Below are 24,779 nucleotides of genomic sequence, written 5' to 3'. Positions count from 1 at the left end.
CAGATCGGGGGAAGGGGCCAGCTGTGAATTTGGAGCCAGATCCTGGTTTGGATCTGAATCCACCGGCGCTGCAGAGCGTTCAGATGTGGGGAGCTAGCTTCCGCCCGTGCCAGATCACAAAGTGCCACTTCAGCCAGACGCCTGCCAGGCTCTGGCAGGCACCTGTGTGGAGCTGCAGCTGGGCCCTCCAGAGCCGAGCTGCTGCTCCTCCTCTCTGCTGGCCAGCCAGCCGCAGCGCCTCAGCACCTGCCCGCTCAGCCCCACCTCAGTGCTCCTGCCTCCCCAATCTCCTCCCTGGCGCTGCACCTCGCCCCCTGCACCTGGCATGTCAATACCCAGCGGGGCCGGGAGCCAAGCGTCCCGGGAGCCATCTGTAAGGTGCTGATTCCCTCCTGTGCTGGGCTCCAGCCAATCCACAAGCCAGGAACTGGCCTTGTGACTCCCAGAGCAGGTATATCAGTCTCACAGCAGCAGCTCAGTCTGCTCAACATCACTCCAGGGCCAGGAACTCGCTCCTGCCTGACATAGGCAACAGGCTGAGCCTGCTCCAGCCCTGTTCCTAGTCCTACTCCAGCCCTGGTCTCGCTCCAGCCTTGCTCCACCCATGCCCTGCCCCGCCCCCTGAGTCCAGCTCCAACCACTAGGCCTGACCACCTCCATCACCTTTACTGCCACCATCACTTCCATAGGAAATGGCACTGAGGTTGCCGGGGGAACAGGCATTCTCAGGTTGCCAGGAGCCATTGTTCTATTTACCAGGACAGTCCGATGCCAGGACAGTGCCCCTGAGCGCTGGAGAGGACTAGGGCTGCATTAGGACACCTGAAGTACAGCTGCTGGAGAGTCAGCAGAACCGCCCGGAGACAGCCACGCTTGCCTCCCAGCCCGGGAAGCCCAGAGACCCAGAGCGTAGACGTCTCTCAGAGCATCTCTGCCAGCAGGAGACATTGGGTGAGGAATAGAGCCGTCCCGCCTTCGGGCAGGAGCCATTCAGGAGACCCAGCGTGGGGGGAATCGGGCTGTGTGTGTACAATGTCTAGCACGGCAGGGCCCTGATCAGGGACTGAGCCCTCTGGGCACTGCCGAAATACAAAGGAGAACAGCAGGGCTGGAGGATTTACAGGCTCTGTGTGAGGAGGGCTGGTTGGGTTGAGCCAGCAGTGAGTCCCCAGTAACACAGAGCTGCGCTAGTGATGGAAGATCTATTTTGTCTTCCCTACTTAGCACATTTCAAAACTTAGCACTGACCAGCTGCAAGGATCCTGGCGGGCCCTGGTATGGTTGTAGCAGCAGACTCAATGTTCGGGAAAAGCGAGATATGTGCAATAGGCAATGTAGTTCCATCTGGGCACCAGCCAGCTCCTGTGCCCCAGAGAGCTCTCACAGCTTAAACTGAACCAGGGACAAAGGGGGCAGGAGGATGGAAGAGAAGGTGGCAGCCTGGGACCCACGAGACCCATGGTCATTTCCCAGCTCTGCCACAGATGCTCTGCGTGGCCTTGGGCAAATCCCCTATTCCCTCTGTGCTGCAGTTCCCTGTCTGTTCAGTGGGGGTAGCAGCCAGGCCCTGCCCTGCAGGGGTTGGTTAGAATAAATGCAATCGAGGTTGGGCAGTGCTCTGATGCCACGGGGATGAGGGCCAGGATGGTGCCTAAGACAGACCAAAAGCAAGGGGGAGCTACAGAGCCGGTGGTGAGAGGGGTTTGGCCTTTGACAGTCTGCTCTGGGTGGGGAAGGACAGGCTCTAAAGCCCCGGCCAGCCCAAAAGTAATCTGGGCTGGGGCATCCCATGGCTGGGCAGTCACACATTGGCTGGCTTGTGACTCGCCTGCCCATTGTGACACGCCCCCTGCTGGCTGCCAAAGCCTCATCCCCTCACTGCCAGGCTAGGCTCTGGCAGAGCGAGAGCTGGCACGTGCCGCTGGGAAAGCTGATCCGGCCGTTTCTGCTCCGCCACTGGTAGCAGAAAGTGGGTGGCCCATATACACGCTGGCTTCTGCCCACTCCTGACTCCAGGTAGGAGAATCTTCTATTGCCCGCCTCTGCTTTTCCATTGCATCGCCAGCCACACCGAGCCTTCCCCGAGCTCCTGGCTGGGCGGTGCATGTCTACCAAGTGCCCCTTTATCCCCCCACCTAGAGACTTAAGAAATGCATAGGGGAAACTGAGGCACCCCTACAGTATTCAGAGGAAACATTAAGAACAGTCCCACTTTGTCACAGTGAGGGAGTTGGGGGGCAGTGAGCCAGACACCCACATCTGCACTTCACTCCTTGTCCCCAGGCAGCTCCAAACTGAAACTCTCCAGCCCCTTCTCTCTGGCCTTTGTCTCTTTCCCGGGCCAGGAGGTCACCTGATCTTTGTTCTCCAACACCTTTAGCTATCCCCTTGCAGGGGGGAAGGGCCCCGGACATTAGTTGCCAGGAGACAAAGTGTTGGCCATTTATGCACACTGGCCTTTATCCCCCCACCTAGAGACTTAAGAAATGCATAGGGGAAACTGAGGCACCCCTACAGTATTCAGAGGAAACATTAAGAACAGTCCCACTTTGTCACAGTGAGGGAGTTGGAGAGTCTGTGGGAAGCCCCCTCTCTTGTGAAATCAACCACCCCCACACGGTGCGGGCCGCTCCAGATCGGGGGAAGGGGCCAGCTGTGAATTTGGAGCCAGATCCTGGTTTGGATCTGAATCCACCGGTGCTGCGGAGCGTTCAGATGTGGGGAGCTAGCTCCCGCCCGTGCCAGATCACAAAGTGCCACTTCAGCCAGACGCCTGCCAGGCTCTGGCAGGCACCTGTGTGGAGCTGCAGCTGGGCCCTCCAGAGCCGAGCTGCTGCTCCTCCTCTCTGCTGGCCAGCCAGCCGCAGCGCCTCAGCACCTGCCCGCTCAGCCCCACCTCAGTGCTCCTGCCTCCCCAATCTCCTCCCTGGCGCTGCACTTCGCCTCCTGCACCTGGCATGTCAATACCCAGCGGGGCCGGGAGCCAAGCGTCCCGGGAGCCATCTGTAAGGTGCTGATTCCCTCCTGTGCTGGGCTCCAGCCAATCCACAAGCCAGGAACTGGCCTTGTGACTCCCAGAGCAGGTATATCAGTCTCACAGCAGCAGCTCAGTCTGCTCAACATCACTCCAGGGCCAGGAACTCGCTCCTGCCTGACATAGGCAACAGGCTGAGCCTGCTCCAGCCCTGTTCCTAGTCCTACTCCAGCCCTGGTCGAGCTCCAGCCTTGCTCCACCCATGCCCTGCCCCGCCCCCTGAGTCCAGCTCCAACCACTAGGCCTGACCACCTCCATCACCTTTACTGACACCATCACTTCCATAGGAAATGGCACTGAGGTTGCCAGGGGAACAGGCATTCTCAGGTTGCCAGGAGCCATTGTTCTATTTACCAGGACAGTCCGATGCCAGGACAGTGCCCCTGAGCGCTGGAGAGGACTAGGGCTGCATTAGGACACCTGAAGTACAGCTGCTGGAGAGTCAGCAGAACCGCCCGGAGACAGCCACGCGTGCCTCCCAGCCCGGGAAGCCCAGAGACCCAGAGCGTAGACGTCTCTCAGAGCATCTCTGCCAGCAGGAGACATTGGGTGAGGAATAGAGCCGTCCCGCCTTCGGGCAGGAGCCATTCAGGAGACCCAGCGTGGGGGGAATCGGGCTGTGCGTGTACAATGTCTAGCACGGCAGGGCCCTGATCAGGGACTGAGCCCTCTGGGCACTGCCGAAATACAAAGGAGAACAGCAGGGCTGGAGGATTTACAGGCTCTGTGTGAGGAGGGCTGGTTGGGTTGAGCCAGCAGTGAGTCCCCAGTAACACAGAGCTGCGCTAGTGATGGAAGATCTATTTTGTCTTCCCTACTTAGCACATTTCAAAACTTAGCACTGACCAGCTGCAAGGATCCTGGCGGGCCCTGGTATGGTTGTAGCAGCAGACTCAATGTTCGGGAAAAGCGAGATATGTGCAATAGGCAATGTAGTTCCATCTGGGCACCAGCCAGCTCCTGTGCCCCAGAGAGCTCTCACAGCTTACACTGAACCAGGGACAAAGGGGGCAGGAGGATGGAAGAGAAGGTGGCAGCCTGGGACCCACGAGACCCATGGTCATTTCCCAGCTCTGCCACAGATGCTCTGCGTGGCCTTGGGCAAATCCCTTATTCCCTCTGTGCTGCAGTTCCCTGTCTGTTCAGTGGGGGTAGCAGCCAGGCCCTGCCCTGCAGGGGGCGGTTAGAATAAATGCAATCGAGGTTGGGCAGTGCTCTGATGCCACGGGGATGAGGGCCAGGATGGTGCCTAAGACAGACCAAAAGCAAGGGGGAGCTACAGAGCCGGTGGTGAGAGGGGTTTGGCCTTTGACAGTCTGCTCTGGGTGGGGAAGGACAGGCTCTAAAGCCCCGGCCAGGCCAAAAGTAATCTGGGCTGGGGCATCCCATGGCTGGGCAGTCACACATTGGCTGGCTTGTGACTCGCCTGCCCATTGTGACACGCCCCCTGCTGGCTGCCAAAGCCTCATCCCCTCACTGCCAGGCTAGGCTCTGGCAGAGCGAGAGCTGGCACGTGCCGCTGGGAAAGCTGATCCGGCCGTTTCAGCTCCGCCACTGGTAGCAGAAAGTGGGTGGCCCATATACACGCTGGCTTCTGCCCACTCCTGACTCCAGGTAGGAGAATCTTCTATTGCCCGCCTCTGCTTTTCCATTGCATCGCCAGCCACACCGAGCCTTCCCCGAGCTCCTGGCTGGGCGGTGCATGTCTACCAAGTGCCCCTTTATCCCCCCACCTAGAGACTTAAGAAATGCATAGGGGAAACTGAGGCACCCCTACAGTATTCAGAGGAAACATTAAGAACAGTCCCACTTCGTCACAGTGAGGGAGTTGGGGGGCAGTGAGCCAGACACCCACATCTGCACTTCACTCCTTGTCCCCAGGCAGCTCCAAACTGAAACTCTCCAGCCCCTTCTCTCTGGCCTTTGTCTCTTTCCCGGGCCAGGAGGTCACCTGATCTTTGTTCTCCAACACCTTTAGCTATCCCCTTGCAGGGGGGAAGGGCCCCGGACATTAGTTGCCAGGAGACAGAGTGTTGGCCATTTATGCACACTGGCCTTTATCCCCCCACCTAGAGACTTAAGAAATGCATAGGGGAAACTGAGGCACCCCTACAGTATTCAGAGGAAACATTAAGAACAGTCCCACTTTGTCACAGTGAGGGAGTTGGAGAGTCTGTGGGAAGCCCCCTCTCTTGTGAAATCAACCACCCCCACACGGTGCGGGCCGCTCCAGATCGGGGGAAGGGGCCAGCTGTGAATTTGGAGCCAGATCCTGGTTTGGATCTGAATCCACCGGCGCTGCAGAGCGTTCAGATGTGGGGAGCTAGCTCCCGCCCGTGCCAGATCACAAAGTGCCACTTCAGCCAGACGCCTGCCAGGCTCTGGCAGGCACCTGTGTGGAGCTGCAGCTGGGCCCTCCAGAGCCGAGCTGCTGCTCCTCCTCTCTGCTGGCCAGCCAGCCGCAGCGCCTCAGCACCTGCCCGCTCAGCCCCACCTCAGTGCTCCTGCCTCCCCAATCTCCTCCCTGGCGCTGCACCTCGCCCCCTGCACCTGGCATGTCAATACCCAGCGGGGCCGGGAGCCAAGCGTCCCGGGAGCCATCTGTAAGGTGCTGATTCCCTCCTGTGCTGGGCTCCAGCCAATCCACAAGCCAGGAACTGGCCTTGTGACTCCCAGAGCAGGTATATCAGTCTCACAGCAGCAGCTCAGTCTGCTCAACATCACTCCAGGGCCAGGAACTCGCTCCTGCCTGACATAGGCAACAGGCTGAGCCTGCTCCAGCCCTGTTCCTAGTCCTACTCCAGCCCTGGTCTCGCTCCAGCCTTGCTCCACCCATGCCCTGCCCCGCCCCCTGAGTCCAGCTCCAACCACTAGGCCTGACCACCTCCATCACCTTTACTGACACCATCACTTCCATAGGAAATGGCACTGAGGTTGCCGGGGGAACAGGCATTCTCAGGTTGCCAGGAGCCATTGTTCTATTTACCAGGACAGTCCGATGCCAGGACAGTGCCCCTGAGCGCTGGAGAGGACTAGGGCTGCATTAGGACACCTGAAGTGCAGCTGCTGGAGAGTCAGCAGAACCGCCCGGAGACAGCCACGCTTGCCTCCCAGCCCGGGAAGCCCAGAGACCCAGAGCGTAGACGTCTCTCAGAGCATCTCTGCCAGCAGGAGACATTGGGTGAGGAATAGAGCCGTCCCGCCTTCGGGCAGGGGCCATTCAGGAGACCCAGCGTGGGGGGAATCGGGCTGTGTGTTGTACAATGTCTAGCACTGCAGGGCCCTGATCCGGGACTGAGCCCTCTGGGCACTGCCGAAATACAAAGGAGAACAGCAGGGCTGGAGGATTTACCGGCTCCGTGTGAGGAGGGCTGGTTGGGTTGAGCCAGCAGTGAGTCCCCAGTAACACAGAGCTGCGCTAGTGATGGAAGATCTATTTTGTCTTCCCTACTTAGCACAGTTCAAAACTTAGCACTGACCAGCTGCAAGGATCCTGGCAGGCCCTGGTATGGTTGTAGCAGCAGACTCAATGTTCAGGAAAAGCGAGATATGTGCAATAGGCAATGTAGTTCCATCTGGGCACCAGCCAGCTCCTGTGCCCCAGAGAGCTCTCACAGCTTACACTGAACCAGGGACAAAGGGGGCAGGAGGTTGGAAGAGAAGGTGGCAGCCTGGGACCCACGAGACCCATGGTCATTTCCCAGCTCTGCCACAGATGCTCTGTGTGGCCTAGGGCAAATCCCTTATTCCCTCTGTGCTGCAGTTCCCTGTCTGTTCAGTGGGGGTAGCAGCCAGGCCCTGCCCTGCAGGGGGCGGTTAGAATAAATGCAATCGAGGTTGGGCAGTGCTCTGATGCCACGGGGATGAGGGCCAGGATGGTGCCTAAGACAGACCAAAAGCAAGGGGGAGCTACAGAGCCGGTGGTGAGAGGGGTTTGGCCTTTGACAGTCTTCTCTGGGTACCTGGGCTGTCAGACCCCAGCCAGCCACTGGCATTGCCAGACCTCCCTGATCTCTGGTGCTGCTGCTCTCCCTGCTTCTAGGAGTCACTGCCTCCCCCTGGGCTGAGACTCCCGCAGCCATCATCTCCTGGGGCTGCCATGGCACTGAGCGGCTAGCAAGGCCTGAGACTCAGTTCTGCGGAGGGGTAGGGGGGTGCTATGAAAGCAGTTTCCGTGTTGTTGCCGCGGTGGGATGGGAAGCAGAGATGGGGCCATTTTACATCCTACGGCCAAGGCGCCCAGCAGCTTGAGCAGGCGCAAAGAGCCGCCCGCGTGGGCTGGGAGCTGGGGGAGGGGAGAGTTCGGGAACCCCTGTTCTGCGCTGTCACAATGAGGAGGAACCGGGATGGAACTGATTCTCCCACTCGGGGATCCGGAGACCCCCCCCTGGCTCCAGCTGTATGGACGCCGGGAGGGGCTCTGGCCTGGGGTCTGCAGGAGCTGGGACTAGATGAGCCCAGCGGTCCCTTCCGGCCTAACGTCTGTGACTGTGGGGAGCGGAAGGTCCCTCCCATGAACCCAGTGGGGAAGGAGAAGCTCTAAAGCCCCGGCGAGGCCAGAACTAGTCTGGGCTGGGGCATCCCATGGCTGGGCAGTCACACATTGGCTGGCTTGTGACTCGCCTGCCCATTGTGACACGCCCCCTGCTGGCTGGCACAGCCTCATCCCCTCACTGCCAGGCTAGGCTCTGGCAGAGCGAGAGCTGGCACGTGCCCCTGGGAAAGCTGAGCCAGCCATTTCAGCGCCGCCACCGGCAGCAGAAAGTGGGTGGCCCATATACACGCCGGCTTCTGCCCACTCCTGACTCCAGGTAGGAGAATCTTCTATTGCCCGCCTCTGCTTTTCCATTGCATCGCCAACCACACCGAGGTTAGATGAGAAGGTACCAGCCTCCCTGCCGCTCTCCTGCCTTCTGCTCCTGCCCCTTCACGGGTGTGTCTGAGCAACTCCTGCTGCTCATGAGCCCGCCCCAGCTCCCCCACCCCGCTGGCCTCACCCACCTGCAAACTGCCATGGCCCCAATATTCCTGGGGGAAGGGATCAGGGTCATTTCATTGGGCAGGAAGAATCCTGAGTGGTTGGATCCAGCCTGTCTGCTGTGCAGCTTGTGAACCAGGAGCAGGAGAGGTGGGAGTGACCCAGAGGAGGCCGTTTGGCCTGTGGGATGGGCTGCTGGCCTGGGAGTTCGGAGACCTGGGTTCTAATCCTGGGTGACTTTGAGCACATCCCTTCCCTTGTCTCCCTGCTGGCTGCCTTGGCTGGTTAGAGTCTGAGCCCTACAGCCCAGCCATTGTCTGCAGCACCTGGTGCAACAGGGCCCTGAGCGCAGCTGGCATCTGGAGGTGCTGGTGGGACAGAAATAACTGGGCTGGCCCTGATGCTGAACGGGGCAATCGCCTCTCGTCACTCACAAGCAATGCCTTGTCCTGGCTTCTTGTAGGATGGCTGAGGAGGGCCCCCCAGAGCCCAGGCGCGCCTGGGAGGAGACAAAACCTCCCCCAGGGAAGAGTCGGCGGAAGAGGCCATGGCAGCAGCAGGAGCTGTGTGTGTCTCAGCCCTTCCGTGCCGGTGAGTGGGCGCCTTCTGGGTGGGCGGAGGGGGCTGCAAAAATGGCTGGGGCCATGGCCCTGCATTGGGGTGGGGCTTGGCCCCTGTGGGGGTTGGGTGGCAAGACTAGGGTGTCACTGGGGGGAGAAGACTCCATAGCCCTTGTACTGCTCTGGGTTGCCACGAGATGGAGAGACAAACAGGAAAACCCAGGCAGGGGGGAATGGCCCCTCCTGCTGGCAGCAGCTGCAGCCACTAAAGCTGATCGGGGCATAGCGGCAGAAGCATCAGGTGGAGACTGACTGAATCGCCCACCCCGATCTGTCACGCTGCAGGGTTGGAGGATGTTTTCCACCAGTCGAAGGGGATGCTTGGTGCACGGTGGGTTGTTAAAGCCTAGGATTGCAGGGCGCCGGCCAGAGCATAAGATGCTCCCTGATGTTGCAGTCCCATCTGCTGGCTGGCTCCTTTGTCGCATGTCGCAGCACAGGGCATTTGGGGGGGAGTGTTGACGATGGGAGCCCAGTGCCTGCCCAGGTTACACCCAGTGGCTCTGGCTGGCTGTTGGTGGCAGGAGAGGCAGTCAGAACAAGCAGAACGGGCAGGCTCTGGGTCCCCATATCCCATGCAGACTGGGCAGCTGTTCCCTCTCCTGCCGCAAGGACCAGACCGATTCACTCCCAGTCCCTCTGCCCCCTCCAGCAATGGCCCGGAGAGTGGGGACACCCCTCATGGCCTGACATCGTCCCTCCTTCCAGGTGTGGCGCTCCCCAAATCCCCAGACTGAGCCTGCATGCTGGGTGGGGAAGTGGGGTGGCCGCTGGGAACCAGGGCTCCGACTGGGTCTTTGCTGGGCTGGGCAGCAAAGAGGTGGGGAAGCCGGGGGTCACTGTGCCAGACCCTGCCGTGCATCGGGGCTGCTCCCCTGCTGGGGCGGGAGTGGGGACAAGGGTTTTCTCTAAGATCTCTGTCACCCAGACTGCAGCTTGGCAGACCCAGGTATTACCACTGCTCTGTCTTTGATCAGATTCACCATCCTCCTGCTTTAAGGGGCTATACTTGAATGAGAAAGAGGCCCTGGAGTGCATAGATGCCTTTCTGAAGGACAATGAACAGGTACCAAGAGCCCTCCTCTGACCTGTCAGCTAGTGCCCTGTCCACATGCACATCTGCCCTTCTCCAGATGATGCATGGATTCTAAGGCCAGACGGAACCACTGTGACCTCCTGTATAACACAGGCCAGAGACCTGCCCCCAAATAATTCCTGTTTAAACTTAAGCATCTTAAAAAGTCCCGTCTTGAGTTACAAAAGGTCACCCACCATGCCCCTTGCTCAGTTGTTTCAATGGTCTATTACTTTCTCTGTTAAAAACGTACATTTCCAGTCTGAATTTGTCTAGCTTAAATTTCCAGCCCCTTGTGGACTTGTGCGCACTGGATTTGGCCCGTCCCTAGTGTGACGGGTTGCCCCCCTTTGAGGTGCCACCTGATGTACCGGGATACCACCGAGCCCACCTGTTCTGCCAGCCTGGGCCCCCTTTACCTTGTCTTGCTGGGCTAGGCTCACAAGCCTCTTCCAGCCATGCACTCAGGCAGGGCCACGCCCAGCTGCAGAAAGACACAGACACTGAGATCAGCTCTGGCAAGACTCAGCTGAAGGGACTTGTCCCAGTACTCTGGTGCCCACCTCCTTTGGAGTACAGACCCAAAGGTTTTATGAAATTCGCCCCCTCCCTCGATGTGGAGAGAGGTATGCACAACTCTTTGCCCCTCCCCCCCAGTTACTAATTGCACAAACTGGGTTATGGTATAAACAAGAAATAAGATTATTAACTACAAGAGGTAGATTGTAAGTGGTTATAAGAGATAGCAAACGGTACAAAGCAGATTGCACTAGTAAATAAACACAACACGCAAACTAAGCTTTCCACACTGGATAGATAGGCTCTACATTAGCAAATTCTCACCCTGAGTGATAAACAGGTGGGCAGATTCTTAAGGCACAAGCTGCCTTGGCTTTGCAGCTTGGATTTCCCAGGTTTTCTTACACAGGCTAGGAATCTCTCTCCAGCCTGGGACCATCACTTCTCATAGTTCAATCTTTGTCCCTCAGGTGTTTCCAGGTGTCTTATTGCAGGGAGCATGAGGTCCCCCCCGATGTCATTGTTCACCTTTTATCTCCTCTTCCCACCCGCTGGAAAACTCTTTTGCTGTGACCTGGGTCCAACAGTTCCCATTGTGTAGCGTTCTCTTGGAGAGGTTTCTATTGAGTACAGTTCCTGGGGTAACCCTTCTGCTTATGTGCATTTCCTCACTAAGCCATTGTTTGGCGTTTTTACTGTTGTACCTGAAAGGCTGTTTTGAACCTCACAACATGTTTCAGGAACACAGACATAGCTGAACTTCATAACTTCACATACAACGATAGCACATACAATCCAATGAGACATTAATGTCTAGCAGATAAAGACTTTTAGAATGATACCTTACAATACGTACTTTGTACAAAACATATCCTAATGATATGACAGTGGCGAATATTGGGGTGTCAGGGTGTCCCACCCAGCTGTTCCTCCCACTCTGTCAAGCCCCCAGTAACACTGTCTGGCTGCTTAGCCCCCATGTTGCAGTTCCTCTTTGGACACCTACCCCGTGAGATCTGCTCCCTCTCTGGTCCGGTTTCATACAGAGCTGCCCTGCCCTCCCCAGATAGTCACTCCTGTTACCAGATGAATGGCCTTCTGCCATTCGGCATATCAAAGCCTGAGCAGCACTGGGGGGAAGCTTTCTAACATCTCTCCCACTGGCAGCTCCTTTCCACGCTAACCTTCCTGTTTGTGTCTAATCTCTGCGGGGCGTAGGACGAGGCCCAGAAAATGAAATTTTTGAAGGACATCATCATCCCCAGCAGAGCCATCTGGGCTAGGAGCCCAAAAAAAAACATGGATAATGTGACCAGCAAAGCCCTGCTAGTGGAGAAGATAAAGGTGAGTAAAACACACACTGGGGCTGTGTTACCTGGCGGGTTTAGTGATTGGCCTGGAGATCTCTGCAGATTTGTCTAACTTGAGCTGCCAATCATTGGATCGTGTTAGACGTTTGTCTGTTAGACTGAAGAGCCCATTATCAAATATTTGCTCCCCGTGTAGGTACTTACAGACTGTCATCAAGTCACCCTGTAACCTTCTCTTCGTTCAGCTGAACTAATTGAGCTCCTTGAGTCTCTCACTATCAGACATGTTTCCCAATCCTCCAATCACTCTTGTGGCTCTTCTCTGACCCCTCTCCAATTTATCAACATTCTCCTTGAATTGTGGGCACCGGACCTGGACACAGGATCCCAGCAGCGGTCGCACCAGTGCCAAATACAGAGGGAAAATAACCTCTCTAACAACTGGAGTTTGCCCTGTTTCTACATCCCAGGATGGCATTAGCCCTTTTGGCCCCAGCGTCGCACTGGGCGCTCATGGGCAGCTGATTACCCTGACTGCCAAGTCTTTTCCAGAGTCACCGCTTCCCAGGTTAGAGCCCCCCATGCTGTGAGTGTGGCCTGCATTCTTTGTTCCTAAACATATAACTGTATGGAAATGTAGAGTGTTCCCTTGCACCCAGCTTCCCAAGTCACTGGGTCGCTCTGTATACGCCAGTCTCCCTGCCCAGAGCCCCAACACTCCGCAGTCAGTGCCCACTAGGGAACTAGCAACAAATCTGCTCCGTAGATTTGGCAAGTCTTTGCTCTCCAGCACTGCAGAAAGCTTTCCAGAGCTCACCTCCCTTCCCTGAACGTGAGACAGCGTGGGCTGGTGGGTGGTCCAGTGGGCTGGGGCTCAGCACACCCGGGTTCTACTCCCAGTTCTGCAGTAAGACCTTGGGCAAGTCACTTCCCCCTCTGTGCCTCAGTTTCCCTCCCATGCCTTGTCTCGTCTAGTTAGCTCGTGAGTTCTCTGGGGCAGGGACTGGCTCTCACTGTGTGTGTGCAGCACTGGGCACAAGGGGGCCTGATCTCAGGTGGTGTCCCTGGGTGCTAATGCTGATGGAGCCTTTCAGTGCACTGGCGCGTGACACTGGGGCACTGACCACAGGCCCTGCACTGCGCTCCCCGGCTGGAGCCCTGCACACCATCAAGTCCGCAGTAGGACGACCTGGCTGCCGAGCCCACATGTTGCAGGCCCTGCGCTTTGCTCCCCAGTCGGAGCCTTGCAGGAGCTTGGAGCCCGGCTGGCATTTCCCCACATTGTCTCCCCAGGAGCTGATTCATCACGAGTCCGTCGACTCCCTGACCAACATGGTGCGTCAGCAAGCGATGCTCGCCATCATGGAGCTGAGGTACCCAGCCTGCCCGGCCGAGCCCCAGCCAGTGCTGTGTGCAGCCAGACACTCCAGCCTCTTGGCATGGCCAGTTCTCCAGGGCATTCCCCCCTCTGCTCCTCCCCCATCTTCTGATTCCGCCGGGCACGTGGCACCAGGTGATGGTGCTGGTGCATGTGGGCTGGCACCAGTGGGTAGATGGTGGAGGATTCTTCGGTGCCTGGCGACCTCTCCACGTGGCCTTATGAAGATGTGGGGGAGGGAGTGAGGGGGTTAGGACTGGTCCCCTCTGGGACCCCGCAGGCGATGGCTCTGGGGGGAGAGGGGCAGTTGGGTGCTGCTGGAGCGGAGCAACCGAAGTCACTGCCAGCTGTGCCAGCTGCGTCACACCGGCAGCTCAGCGACCCCCTGTGGCTGAGAAGTTGGGCAGGCTGAGCCCTGGCACGTGGCACTGCCTGTGCCATGGGGGGCTCTCTCTCAGTGCCGCTGGTGCCCTGCTCTGAGCTTCCCAGAAGCCTGCCCATCAGGCGTCCGGAGGTGGCAGATGCTGCGGGCTGGAGCTGGGCTCTCGCTGTTGGCTCAATAGGTTCCCCAGGAATGGGAGGGGGAAGCGGGGCAGGCGCTGGAGCGGCTCTCCCCACTGGGCACTGGCTTCCTGACAGCGGGGCATGGCCACGATCCCGTCTCTGCTGGGGCGGAGGGGGGTGATTTGCGTCAGCAGTGGGCGTAGCTGTTCCTCACTGGCTGCCGCCTGCCACGAGGGGCACGGCTCTGTCCTGCAGGGGGCAAGTAGTCACCTGGCACCTCATTGCATGTGCTGGGGCCATGCTCTGGCAGTGGGGGTGAAGGGGTTAATGCTGTCTGGGCTGTCCCCACCTTCCTGCCCCCCTGCACACAGCTGGGTGCCCTGTCCAGCAGGCTGAGAGCTCTGGTCAAGGGTCAGGGCTTGGATCCCTGCCTGGATTCTGCCCTGCTGCGGGCTGATGCAGCATCTCTCTGCTGGCCTGGACTGTGCAGCCACAGTGCAGATGGCTCTGGTGGGAGGGTCTCTTTGCCCCCAGCGGGACAGGACTGGCAGACTCCTTTGCACTGTGGCCACTTGTTTCAGAGGCACTTTGGTGCCAGCAGGCTCTAGTCTCCCGTCCGTGCCGTTTGCGGGATGTCGTTTCTCGGCGAAGCGCAGCGATCTCTGCCCCAGCTGGTGAGTCCTGGTGGGGTCACAGCAGACAGCTGCAGGCTACACTAAGTCCCTGCCTGTTGGTATGAGAGAAGGCAGCACCAGCTCCCTCCACCGCCCCCTGACCTGTTCTCATCCGCCACCTCCCATCCGGAGCCCCCCCAGGTGTTTCCATGTCCTGGGAGCCTGACGCCAACATTAGCGCATCAGTCCCGCCTCAGCCCTCCAATCCGCACGTGTCTCTTCTCTTAGCAAAGTGAAGCCACCGCTGCGGGGCCTGGAACAATCCAGCCTGCTGGCTACCTGCTTCTCCAGTGTCTCCAGTGTCTTCTCCCTGCCTCCAGCAGAGACCATGCAGGGCGTGGAGGCTGCTCTCTACACCAAGGTAAGCCCCAAATCGGCCACGCGGAGCCGCCCCAAACCGAGTGGGAATCCTGCCAGTCGCTCGTGTACCTGTCCCCTGGGTAACCTGGCATTGGCAGGACTTCAGCTCAGGACCTGCAGCACCAAAGCACAGGCCCCACCGCTGCAGATAAAGGAGTAACTCCCTCATAGGGTAGCAGTAGTAGGCATTTATCCTTCACATGCACCGACAATTAGTGGGGAACAGACACTCCCTTCACAAGCACATTCATCCCCAGTGCCTGGCTGGGGGCACAGGCCTGCGATCGGCTGCTTCAGACGCACACAGGCCAGGGGAACCGAAGCTTGGCTGGAAAACTCCCCCCCAAATGTGCAGTCCTTTCTGACTCTTCCAGTGGGTTAGACTGCATGCAGTGGCCTTTCTGGGGACAGCAAAGGCAGGTGGCGTCCTGTTGCCAGGAGGAGTTTGCAGTAGGTCCCCTGTGGGTACAAGTGAGTGGGTGAGCTGGAATACCAGGGGCTGCTGTGGCCTGGGGGGTGTCACACGCCAGGGCATTGGTTCATCTCCTGGCTGGGTAACGCCACTTGCTCTGGTGTCTCCTCTGCTCTGCACACAGACTCTGAGAGCCATGGACGAGATGGTGAAGGCCTTGGTGTGCGAGGATCAGGAGCCCAACCTTCTGGTGGTGGAGAACATCTTGGAGGTCTGGAGGCGTGGGGGCAGGAAGGGGACTAGTCCTGTAGCTGGGGTGGGGCTCAGGGACCAAGGCTCCATTTAATCCCAAGCATGGGACACTCCCCCCTCCCCCCCTCCCAGTGCCTTTGGCTCCTCAAAGTACGTTCTATACAAAGGTTCTTGGGCTGGAGGGCCAAGTGCCCCCGCTATATCTGAAAAACGTCTGCACGGGGTGGGGGTGGAGGAGTGCAGGATCTGCCGTGTTCTCCACTGAGCCCCCATCTGACCCTGGCATTCATTTGTGTTCACCATGGGCCCCACCAACCTGGCCAGAGCCCAGAGCTAGATTCCCCCAACGTTCTAGTTCTGGGGCCACAGGAAGTAGATTCTGTGGGTGGTTTGTGCTCCAAAAAGAGGGAAGCAACAGAGGGTCCTGTGGCACCTTTAAGACTAACAGAAGTATTGGGAGCATAAGCTTTCGTGGGTAAGAACCTCACTTGCATCTGAAGAAGTGAGGTTCTTACCCACGAAAGCTTATGCTCCCAATACTTCTGTTAGTCTTAAAGGTGCCACAGGACCCTCTGTTGCTTTTTACAGATTCAGACTAACACGGCTACCCCTCTGATAAAAAGAGGGAAATGTCCTTGACAGAGATTCGGTCTCCTCGATTCCAGAGCCTGGGAAGAGGGAACAGAGAAGTGCAGGGCTGGAAGGGATCTCAAGAGGTCATCTACTCCACCCCCTGCACTGAGGCAGGGCCAAGCATTCCTAGACCGTCCCTGATGAGTGTTTGTCCAGCCTGTTTTTTAAAACCTCCGTGATGGGGAGTCCACCACTTCCCTAGGTCACCTGTTCCAGTGCTTAGCCACCCTTAGACTTTTTCCTAATATTTAACGTAAATCTCCCTTGCTGCAGATTAAGCCCATTACTTCTTGTCCTACCTTCAGGGGACATGGAGAACAATTCGTCACCATCCTCTGTATAACAGCCCTTAACGTATTTGAAGACTGTTACCAGGTGCCCCCTCCGTCTTCTCAAGACGAAACATGCCCAGTTTGTTCAACCTTTCTTCACAGGTCAGGTTTTCTAAACCGCTGATCACTTTTGTCGCTGTCCTCTGGACTGGCCCCAGTTTGTTCACATCTTTCTTAAAGAGTGGTGCCCAGAACTGGACACAGTGCTACAAGCTAATACACCTCAGAATGACATTTCCCTTTTTCACAACAGCATCACACTGTTGATTCATATTCAGTGTGAGACCCATGATAACCCCCAGATCCTTTTCTGCAGTACTGCCACCTAGCCGGTTATCCCCCACTTTGTTTTTATGCATTTGATTTTTCCTTTCTAAGTGCGTTACATCACATTTGTTTTGACTGAATTTCATCTTGTTGACTTGAGACCAACTCTCCAATTTAGCAAGCTCATTTTGAATTCTAATCTGTCCTCCAAAGTGCTTGCAACCCTTCCCAGCTTGGTGTCATCCGCAAACTTTACAAGCATACTCTCCTCTCCATTAACCAAGTTCTTAATGAAAATATTGACTAGTACTGGACCCAGGCACACCCCTGGGGGACCCCACTTGAGACACCCTCCCACTTTGCCAGCGAGTCAGTGATAACTCCTCTTTGAGTATGGTCTTTCCATCAGTTGTGCGCCCACTTTATAGTAATCTCATCTGGATCATACTGGCTTAGTTGGCTTATGAGAATGTCTTGTGGAACTGTGTCAAAAGCCTTACTAAACTTCATATACATCATCATATACTGCCTCCTTCCATCCACTAGGCAAGTAACCCTGTCAAAGAAGGAAATTAGATTTGTTTGGCATGGTTTGTTCTGGACAAATCCATGGTGCTCTTCCTTATCACCCTATTATCTCCTCTAGGTTCTTACAAACTGTTTAATCAGTTGTTCAGTATCTTTCTGGGTACCAAAGTTAGGCTGACAGGTCTATAATTCCTTGGGGCCTCCTCGTTCCCCTTTCTGAAGATAGGTTCTGTGTCTGCCCTTCTCCAGTCCTCTGGGACCTCAGCCCTCCTAACGGTTCAGAGATTGCTTTGCCTAGCTCCATCTAGGGTGAATATCATGTGGCTCTGCCAGCTTGAATTCATCTAACCGACCTAAATTGTCTTTTACCTGTTCTCTCCCGAGTCTGGCCTGTATTCCTTCCCCCTTGTTGTTAATATTGTGTTAAGCATCTAGTCGCCATTAACCTTTTTAGTGAAAACTGAAGCAAAAAAGGCATTAAACACCTTGGCTTTGTCTGTGTCATCCATTATTTGCTCTCCTTCCCTGCTGAGTAGTGGCCCCTCAGTTTCCTTTGTCTTTCTCTTGCTCCAAATGCATTTATAGAGCTGCTTCTGCTTGTCTTTTATGTCCCTTGCCAGTTAGAACTCATTTTTGCCTTAAGCTTTCTGATTTTCTCCCTATGTGCTTGTGCTATTTTTTGGTACTTCTCCTCAGCAATTTGTCCCAATTTGTTTCTCTCAGGTCCTGCTCCCCTGGACCGCATCCAAGGAGGTGCATGAGCGGCTGAGGGCAGTGGAAAGGATCACCTGCCTGACGGAATTCATGGCTGAAAAACCCAAATTCAAGGTGAGCAGCCTGTGACCCTGGCCGCCTCCTAACTGCACTGAGCAGCCTCGCGGTGCAGCGCACCCTGGCAGGGAAAACCCGCGCCTAGAATAGTGACTCAGCAAGATCCTCGGTAGGAGTCCAATCTACCGAGCACTGATGTCGATGGGTCTGTCCTCTGACTCCAGTGGGCTTTGGGTCGAGCCCCATAATTCTGTCTCCAAGGACTCTCCCCGCTAGCATGGTTCCCCTAGCACCAAAGTCTGCTCCACAGGGTCAGTGCATTTACACAGGATGGCCCTGAGAGCCGCCTCTGAACCCAGGTGTCTGTTCACCCCCTTTGTCAGTCGCCCGCAGGATGCTTTGGCATCAGCTCCTGCCAGATGAACGCCCCCTGCTCTGGGTGCTCAGGGCCATTGAGCTGCTCCAGCTGCTCCATCCCCCCTGTGTCAGGGCCTCCCCTCCGGCAGCTGGAGGGGGGCGCTTGGATGATGTGCCCCCAGAGGCTGGGGCAGCAGAACAGAAGGAGGGAGGTGGGAGGGGACACACTGAAAGGGATGGGAGGGGCCAAAGGAGCCAGAGCACTGGGGAGTGGGTGTGGGGAGGCTGTGCAGACCCCTGGAGAGGAGGGCAAGGGGCTTGGTGCGAGGTGGGGAAGAGCAGGGAGCCAGCGCAGGGGCTGCAGGAGGGGCAAGGGAAGGTCTGGCAGGAGGGGGAGACGAGAGGACAAGGCTGCAGGAGAGAGCCGGCGGGAGAGAGCCGGCAGGCTGGGGATGGCGCAGAAAGGGAGGGCTCTGGGGAGCTCCAGGATGGAGTGAGAGAGGCGGGATGCAGAGCAGAGGAGTCCAAGGTGACCCCAAGCTCCTGGGCCTGAGGTCAATGGAGGGAGGGGGATGGGAGAAGGGGCTGGGATTAGGCGCTTGCCCTTGAGATGGAGACTGGACGATAGTTCATTCGTTACCCGGGTCCCCACTCGGGAGCAAGGTTTGCTGACTTTGCTGACCAGATTTCCCCGTCCCTGCTGAGCTTTCCTCAGCCCCTGGTGATGGGCCCCACGGCTCCTCCTGCTCTCATTGTCCCCAGTCTCTCTGTGCTGGGCTCTGCCTCCCCCAGTTCTAAGCCATTGCTAGGGCAATGCCAGGGGGACACGCTGCGCTAGGCCTGCAGGGGCGAGTGACTCCCTTTGCGCCCTCTCTCCATCAGGGAGCGGAGGAGTTCAGAGTCCTGGGCCAGCTGGTGGGGTGTGTCACTCTGTGCCATCTGGAGCAGGAGATCTGTCGATCGTCAATGTTGGCATCTTACCACCTCTACTCCTTCATGCTGCAGCTAAAATGTAAAAGCCCTGGAGACCCTTGTCCTTCCTAAATACACTGACATGGGGTCTCCAAACACGGAAAACATATTTCTTGTACACTTCTGCCTTTTCTGCAACCTTTTAAACAGTCTCCATCTAGTAATGAGCCTACACCACTGCTAAGATTTCTTTTGTTCCTAATACACTTTTTTTAAAAAACCTCCTTATTATCCTTAGTCCTGCAAGCCTTGGAGTTTCCCCTGATGTCTTTAGCTTCCCCTATCTATATTCTACTCTTCATAACTCACATAAGAATGGACATACTGACTCAGACCAATGGTTCATCTAGCCCAGTATTGTGTCTTCTGATAGTGGACAGTGCCTCATGCTTCAGAGGGAATGAACTGAACAGGGAAATTTTGAGTGATCCATCCCCTGACATCTAGTCCCAGCTTCTGGTAGTCAGAGGTTTAGGGACATGCAGAGTATGGGTTTGCATGCCCTGATTATCTTGAACCCAATTATACTTTTAGCCTTCACAACATCCCACGGCAACAATTTCCACAGGTTGCCTGTGCATTGTGTGCAGAGATACCTTCTTTTGTTTGTTTTTAACTTGCTGCCTATTCATTTCATAAAGTGACCCCTAGTTCTCGTGTTATGTGCAGGGGTAAATAACACTTTCCTATTCACTTTCTTCACATCAGTCATGATTTTATAGACCTCTATCATATCCCCCGTTAGTCATCTCTTATCTAAACTAAATGGTCCCAGGTCTATACTACAGACCTATATTGTTATAACGACATTGCTCAGGGGTGTGAAAAATCCACACCCCTGTCGGCAGGAGCACCTCTCCCACTGACCTAGCTAGCGCCGCTCCGGGAGGTGGATTAAGAGCTTGTTGGCATAGGAGCATCTTCACTTAAATGCTACAGCGCCGATGCAGCTACGGCGTGTGCTGTACCCAACCAAAAGAGTGAGAACTCTGTTATTCTCCGACAGGCGATACAGTGTTTGAAGTGTAGACTTGCCCCCAGTCTTTTTCATCCTTCCTCATATGGAAGCTGTTCCATCCCCCTAATCATTTTTGTCGCCCTTCTCTGCACCTTTTACAGTTCTGGTATATCTGTTTTGAGATGGGGCGACCAGAACTGCACGCAGTATTCAAGGTGTGGGCGCACCATGGATTTATATAGAGGCATTATGATATTTTTCTGTTTTATTATCTATCCCTTTCCTAATGGTTCCCAACATTCTGTTTGCTTTTTTAACTGCCACTGCAGTTAACTGCCACGTTGAGTGGATGTTTTCAGAGAACTATTTACGATAACTCCAAAATCTCTTTCTTGAGTGGTAATTTAAACCCCATAATTTTGTATATATAGTTGGGATTATGATTTCCAATGTGCATTACTTTGCATTTATCAACATTGAATTTCATCTGCCATTTTGTTGCCCAGTCCCCCGGTTTTGTGACATCCCTTTGTAGCTCTTCGCAGTCTGCTTTGGATTTAACTATCTTGAGTCATTTTGTATCATCTGCAAATTTTGCCACCTCACTGGTTACCCCTTTTTCTGGATCATTTATGACTATGTTGAACTACACTGGTCTCAACACAGATCCTTGGGGGACCCTGCTATTTACCTCTCTCCACTGTGAAAACTGACCATTTATTCCTGTCCTTTGCTTCCTATCTTTTAACCACTGACCCATGAGAGAACCTTCCCTCTTATCCTATGACAGCTTCCTTTGGTTAAGAGTCTTTGGTGAGGGACCCTGTCAAAGGAGTCCAAGGACACTATATCCACTGGATCACCCTTCTCCACATTCTTGTTGACCCCTTCAAAGAATTCTAGTAGATTGGTGAAGCATGATTTCCCTTTACAAAAGCCATGTTGACTCTGCCCCAACAAATTGTGTTCACCGACGGGTCTGATAATTCTGTTCTTTCCTATAGTTTCAACAATTTGCCTGGTACTGAAGTCAGGCTTACCAGGGATCACATCTGGAGACTTTTTTAAAATTCACTGTCACATTAGCTATCTCATACAAAGGCCGATTTAAACGCTAGGTTACATACCACAGGGCACATAAGTCTGTCTGGATGTCTCGTGAGAGCTGCAACCTTTGCACCAGGCAGGCAATTTACCATGTGGTTCTCCCAGTCATCACAAACCAAACTGCTTATATGTCTATTGATTGAATCCCTGGCTTTTCTTTGTAACTGGGGTTCCTACCTCAATTTGAGAGGACATCATGACTTCATCTGGAAGGTGGGTCCCAACTATGGGATCGTCTCCCTCTGCTCTAGCTCGATGTTCTCCTTCCCCGAAACTTTCACCCTCCTCAGCAGCACAGAGGCTGTCAGACTGGGGGTGGGACCACTCTACTGTGTCCCTAAAAGTCTCCTCTATGTACCTCGCTGTCTCCCTTGGCTCCACCAGTTCAGCCCCTCTGGCCTCCTGGTCTCCGAGGGCCAGTAGCTCCTTGGGCCAAATGCCCACATATGCTACCTGCCCATAGGGCTGGTAATCATACATGCTGCATTCAGTGCAATCAACTGGAGAGCCCCATGCTGCTGCTGCCCTTCTGCCTGGTTTATTTTTACTCTTCCAGGGGGGTTCGTTTGTTTAGTTTTGGTTTTGGGGAGGGGGTTATTGGCCTGAGTTTACAGTATGGTTGTTAGATGTACTTGTCTCTCACACACCCTCTCTAAACTTTCTTGCAAAACTCCCGTTTGCTAACCGAACATCTGATTTCTATTGCCTGCTGTCTGTTTCCCCACCCTGGTTCAGCCACAATGATGGTGGGGAACAGTGCAGAGTATCGGCAGTTCCTCGAGGACGAGCAAACCCTGTACGGCTCCTGGGACACCTTGTTCACCAACACCAGCGATATCGCAAGCGTAAGTACAGTCAGTGCTTCATGGGATTGTTGTGCCCAGAGTTATCAGGAGTCAGAAATTAACACCCTAGGAGTCGGGGGAAGGGACAGACCCAGGCGTGTGACTGAGCCCATTCATCTGGGCCAGAGCCCTGCCTATGGCCCACTCCACCTCATAGAATCATAGACCTCAGGAGATCATCTAGTCCAACGCCCTGCTCAAAGCAGGACCAACCCCAACTAAATCATCACAGCCAGGTCTTTGTCAAGCCGGGCCTTAAAAACCTCTAAGGATGGAGATTCCACCACCTCCCCAGATAACCCATTCCAGTGCTTCACCACCCTCCTAGTGAAATCGTTTTTCCTAATATCCAACCTAGACCTTCCCCACTGCAACTTGAGACCATTGCTCCTTGTTCTCTCATCTGCCACCACTGAGAACAGCTTAGCTCCATCCTCTTTGGAACCCCCCACCCCCTGCAGGTAGTTGAAGGCTGCTATCAAATCCCCCCTCACTCTTCTCTTCTGCAGACTAAATAAGCCCAGTTCCCTCAGTCTCTCCTCATAAGTCATGTGCCCCAGCCCCCTAATCATTTTTGTTGCCCTCTGCTGGACTCTCTCCGATTTGTCCACATTCTTTCTCTTGTGGGGGGCCCAAAACTGGATGCAATACTCCGGATGTGAACTCACCAGTGCCGAATAGAGGGGAATAATCACTTCCCTCAATCTGCTGGCAATGCTTCTACTAATGCAGCCCAATATGCCTCCCTACATGCCACATCCCAAGATGCACTGGGGCTCATCCAAACCTGATCCCAGCTCCTTGTCAGGCATGGTGGGAGCTTCCCCAGAGATTAATGCAATAAAAGGCATCATTGCATCTGTGCACCAGCACCAGCCCCTGCTGAGCACTAAAGAGTGTATCCGTGCTGTGCAGTATTGTGCCCCCGTGCACTGCCCGGCTGGCCTCTGCCATGCACGACAGTTCCTGATTGCTGGCTGGGTACTGTGCTGCCCAGGTGCAGTAACCCAGCCCTGTCCCGGCAGAGTGGGGTTTGCCTGCACTCCTGGCTGGGCCAGTCCTGGCTGCTCGGCCACTGACTGGAACCGCTCTGGGCAGCAAAAGGGGTTTCACTGCCAGGTTTGTTTCAGATGTTTGGGAAGTACTTCAATGGATCCGAGCGCATGGACTTCCTCCTCACTGCTATTGACAGCATGAGAGACACCAGCGTCCATGACTCGGTGGTGGCCAGGCACATGCTGCATGGGATCCTGGGGGTCCCCGGCCCAAGGTTGGAGGGGGTAAGAGCTGCAGTGAGAACACCCTGCTGGGGGAGCCCATCCGTGGGAGACTCTAGGTGTTATTGGGGGACAGGTCTCTCGCTTGTGCAATGCGGGGGGGGAGGGGGGTCAGTCTAGGTCAGGGATCTCAAACACGCGGCCCATGAGCCACATGCGGCCCGCGAGGTAATTTTCTGCAGCCCACGAGCCCCTCGCAGCCCCCGCTCCTGCCCTCCCCCAGCGTTTACCTAGAGCGGCTCCGGCCCGACGCGCACCGGGGGCAGGGCAGGCTCCCTGCCTGCCTGCCCTGCCCCCGCGCCGTGCCGGGAAGCGGCCGGAACGTGGGGAAGGGGGGGCACATTGCTGTGTGTGTTGATGTTGCTTCAGGCACCGCCCCCAGCAGCTCCCATTGGCCGCGGTTCCCCATTCCCGGCCAATGGGAGATGCTGGGGGCGGTACCTGAAGCAACAGCAATACACACATCCCGGAGCAGCGCGGGGGCGGGGCGGGGCAGGGAGTCTGCCCTGCCCCCGGTGCGCGCCGGGCCAGAGCCCGCCCCCCGAACTCCTCCTGCAGCCAAACGCCCTGCCCTGAGCCCCTTGCCGCATCCTGCACCCCGACCCCCTGCCACACCCATCCTGCACCCCAACCCACTTCCCTGAGCCCCCACCGCACCCCGACCCCCTGCCCTGAGCCCCTGTCGCACCCCACACCCCTCCTGCACCCCAACCCCCTTCCCTGAGCCGCCTGACGCACCTTGCACCCCTCCTGCACCCCAACCCACTGCCCTGAGCCCCCTGCTGCACCCCTCTTGCACCCCAATCCACTGCTCTGACCCCCTGCCACACCCCTCACCCCTCCTGCACCCCACACCCCAACCCACTGCCCTGAGCCCCCTCCTGCATCCCTCACCCCTGCCCTGACTCCCTGCAGCACCCCTCACCCCTCCTGCACCCCACACCCCAACTCCCTGCCCTGAGCCCCTGCCACACCCCACACCCCTCCTGCACCCCCTGGGGGCAGGGAGGGGGCGGAGTTGGGGTGGGGATTTCGGGGAAGGGGTTGGAATGGGGGCAGGGAAGGGGTGGGAAGAGGCGGTGCAGGGGTGGGGCCTCATGGAAGGGGTGGAGTGGGGGTGGGGCCGAGGGTGGCGGGGAGAAGGTGTCAGTAATGCGGCCCTCGGGCCAATGTACTAGTCCTCATGTGGCCCTTGTGGTCATTTGAGTTTGAGACCCCTGGTCTAGGTGATCACCATGGCCGCTTGTGGCCTTGCAGTCTATGAATCGATAGGCCGGGAACTGGTCCTGTGCTCTAGGTCTGGGGCTGGCGAAGAGGATCTGGGAGGGCAGATGGCTCTCAGGTGCAGCAGGTCCCTGGCACCCCAGATCAATAGCAGTGCGAGGAAGCCGAGGCCTCCATCTCCTCATTTCCCTTCCAGGTGTCGGAGGCTGTGAGGAGTATTTACAAGAACCTGGACTCCATCAGCGAGCCGCTGTCCCGGAAGGAGCTGTTCAGGACCCTTCTCGTGCTGGGCAACCAGTACAGCGAGGAGGTGGTCAGAACCCTGCTGGGCTGCTCGCTGTCATGTGACAGGTACGGGGCTGGGGCTGCCGCCGCTTGCGCTCTGGGTCCCC

Source organism: Emys orbicularis, chromosome 10 (genome assembly GCF_028017835.1).
Source record: "Emys orbicularis isolate rEmyOrb1 chromosome 10, rEmyOrb1.hap1, whole genome shotgun sequence".
In the NCBI taxonomy this organism is placed as follows: Eukaryota; Metazoa; Chordata; order Testudines; family Emydidae; genus Emys; species Emys orbicularis.
This window is presented reverse-complemented; position numbering follows the sequence as displayed.